We start from the raw sequence: 3,563 nt of genomic DNA, 5'->3' as shown, positions 1-3,563 counted from the left end.
TAAAAATAGACAACGTTTCTTTGTAATAGAAAGAGCATTAAAATGTAGAGTCACACGACCTAGCCCGGTGTGAAATTCGGAAACTCCTGTAATCCCTCTGGACCTCTAGTTCCTCATGTGTAAAAGAGCCAGAATATGACTTGTTCTTCCTAACCTTCAGAAAGTATGATTGAGAAGCAAATGGTCTTGATTTAAAATACAAATTCTTTAAGTGTGGCCAACATTAAAATAGTAAATTCATTATGGTAACTAGAACACTATAGTTCAGGATAATAATTAGAAAGGAAGTGGCAACATGCAGTAATTTGCCAAATATTAATATAAAGCAAAAACAGAACTAGGATTTCTTTAGTTGGAAAGGAGAAATAGAACTTCTATTCTTAACTAAAATGATGTCTCTATACTAGCTTATGAATATTGTTGAAAATATCACCAGAGATCAAAATGCAAGATAAATTTCTATATTTCAGAAAACCTACTTGAATACACTTTGAAACAAGAGTACTACAAAATAGAATATACTTCAAATGTTGAATATACAAACTATTATAGTTCAAATTTGAACACTGGTACTTTCCTCTTAAACTTCAAAAAAAAAAAAGGAAATAAAGAAAGAAAACTCCAGGTATTAAGAATTACCTGACAAAAATTTATGCTGAGCCTTAACTTCCACTTAAATATTATGTGCATGTCTGTTTTTCCTTTTAGTAAGCTAGACACTGGCTTCAGAGTTGGTGGGACTTGTGGAAGAGGAAGAAAAAATAACCCATTCGGAACTATTCTAGAAATTGTCTTTTGGCAGAATAGCAGGTATCCAAGTGAAAAGCAGGAAGGTCATTTTGTTGCTGTGTTTTGGGTGTTTTTTTTTCTCTAAAATTTCAATCATTTCCTGTTCCCCTTCTACATACACCTCAGTCACCACTCCTGGGTGGAGATGGGCAGAGGCTCTGAGCTGGGCTCCTCCGGCTTCTCTGCAGCCAGCCGCCTTCTTGTGGCTGCAGCAAGGCTTGAAGAGGTGCATGTCAATGAGGACTTCCCCAAAGCGGCCTTTATAGATAATCCCACAACATATTTTCTGTCTTTTCCAGTACGTGAGATCTAAAAAGGCTGGAGCCCGAAGCCACCTCTGTATCTGAGCCCTCATCTGACTGGTTACTGTAACAAGGAGACAGAGCTGGGGAGGCACTTGAGGTGGTGCTGTTCGCATCAGAATTATGACGTTTAAATTCCTTCTGTAGTTTGCTGATCTGGTTGCTTTTTATCCTGTTTCCAGATAGAGTTTTCACTTTCTTTGGTTTCAGTGTAGTCTTCAGGCTGGGTCCTGCCCTTGCATCTACCGCGTGATTCCAGTGTTGTTTTTTATCTTGATGGCAATTTCTTATTACAGATGTCTCCTGAACGTGTCTCATGCAACACAAAACAGCTCTGGAAATCCTTCTCAAAGCGTTTACTGTCCGTGAATCGAGAACTGGAGGACTTAGCTCTGCAAATACAGCAGCCTCTATACTCCGTTACATCTTTGGCTTGTGAAAACCAAACATCTTTTTTTCTAGGCAATAGTCTTCCCAAAACAGCTGTTCCACGCGCAGTAACGTCTAGTCTGGAGGCGTGGAGTGCACGCCAGGCCAGCCCCTCCGCCACTCGCTCCCTCCTCCTCAACTGCCTTCTCTAGCAATTTGTTTAGTTTTGAGACAGTGAAATTCATAGCTTTGCACTGGCACTTTAAGCTCTGACTTTATGATACTAATAAATTATTATTATTAACATAAACAATAGATTTTTTTAAAGCAGTCAATACAAATGAAAGATTCTTTCTGTTGCCAATCCAAAAGACAAATTCTTCCTTGGGGAAAATTCTTCACTCCTTTAAGCAAACTCTTTCTACCAGCAGAAAAAAGTAACGGGCATTCCTCCTCCTGCCAAATTATCAATTTCAAAACCTGAACAAATATGAGAATAGAGGCCCTTTGATACATAACAACTGTCTTGTGAAAAAGGAAACAGAAAATGTTAGGATGTCCCACTGTCTAATGAGAATTATTCACAGGAGATATTATGGTTTCTTGCCTGGACGATGGCCACTTCAAACCAAAAGTGTTGAAGTAAGCCTGGTTGGGTAATTTCCGATGAATTTCTTTTGAATGTTTTTTGATAAAACATGGTGTCAGGGTAAAAACTTTAAGATGTGGAAAGGTTATTCTGGAGATCATCCACCCTGGGTAATGTGGTATCTAGAGACCTGATAAGGTTAATCCAAATTATCCGGAGATTACCCCTGAGACAGCAAATGGTTCCATAAACATCACCACTACTCTCCCAAGCAGAGAAATTATATGCTTCACTTTTGTTAGCATTTTCAAGGAGACTAAACCTGAAAATGTCAGTGAAATGAAGACCTGGGTTTATAGGCAGAGCTGTCACTGGACCACTGAATTATGAGGCTAGCCTTTCAGTAGCCGCCAAGTTATAAGTCAAGTGTTTCTAGGTCAACTTTCCCCTCTCACAAAACCCATGATGAAATTTCAAAGGTTTTTATGTGAAGTTTTCATAACTTAGGTTGGCTTGAAAAAGGCAGGGCAAAATGTGAAATTTCATTATCTTTGTCCATTGTTTTCTGCCTTTTTTGCTGCAATGCTTGTACGATCTTACATGGATAATCAATTATTTTGGGGCACAGGGGGGAAGCAGGGTGAAAAGGCTAACAGGATAAAACATTTAGGGCATTTGCCACACAGTACTCAAGAACTAAATAACTTAACTTCTTTTTCCTCTTACATTGTAATACTTTTAACTTATAAGCTATTTAAAACTAAGTTGAAATAGTTTACATTTTTTCAGAATTATCATACGTGTTATATAAGATTACATGCAGTATATGGAAAAAAGTACAAATTTACAGATCATTAACTAAAATCCTTTATTATCTGGCACACAGTAAATGCTCAATAAATGTTCACTGGCAAATTCTTTTCAATTTCTGTGTAAAAACAAAGCCAAAGTATAAGTATTACCATGTGCAAATTGTATTATTCCCATACCTAAGTGACTACTTATATAGCTGTTTGGACAATGAAAAGATTAAATATATCCAGATATGTGAACATGAAAAGACATTATTATTTTAAAAAATCACTATATTGGTATAATTTAATGATTTTGTTTACCTTCCTGTCAAATTACCTAATTCTAGCACCAATATGGGGACATTATTCTATAAAGGCCAAAATTATTATAGTTCTCTATTTCATCCTAAACAAACAAAGACTAAACAATCCATTTGTTTCTTTCCAGTTCCACTGCCATCACCCTGTACATCCTTCTAGCATTTTCTGTCAAGACTATTGCTATAGTTTCCTAACTGATCTTTCCAAATTCTCACTAACCCATCTAACCTCTGAACAAATTACTGTGAGTGGCTTTATTCAATATGCATGTCTGACTACATCATTTTGCCTTACTCTTGACATTTCAGTAGTTCCTTGTTCAGAGCCTATCACATTCATGAAAGGCCACAAATTTAAAGTTTTGCGTACACTATTCCCCTGTCTGAAACTGTCTCCTTC

At 37.0% G+C, this 3,563-nt stretch overlaps 1 pseudogene across 1 annotated transcript; it reads right to left on the bottom strand.

The window, feature by feature from the left end:
- Positions 1 to 915: 915 nt before the first annotated feature.
- Positions 916 to 1,541, bottom strand: LOC308533511 (SIN3-HDAC complex-associated factor-like; annotated as a pseudogene). The gene has a single exon. The product of its transcript is annotated as an SIN3-HDAC complex-associated factor-like (transcript).
- Between the last annotated feature and the right edge of the window lie 2,022 nt (positions 1,542 to 3,563).

Source organism: Myotis nattereri, assembly GCF_964212035.1.
Source record: "Myotis nattereri genome assembly, chromosome: 17".
Lineage (NCBI taxonomy): Eukaryota > Metazoa > Chordata > Mammalia > Chiroptera > Vespertilionidae > Myotis > Myotis nattereri.
The sequence above is the reverse complement of the archived record's forward strand: the minus strand, read 5'-3'. Positions and strand labels throughout refer to the sequence as shown.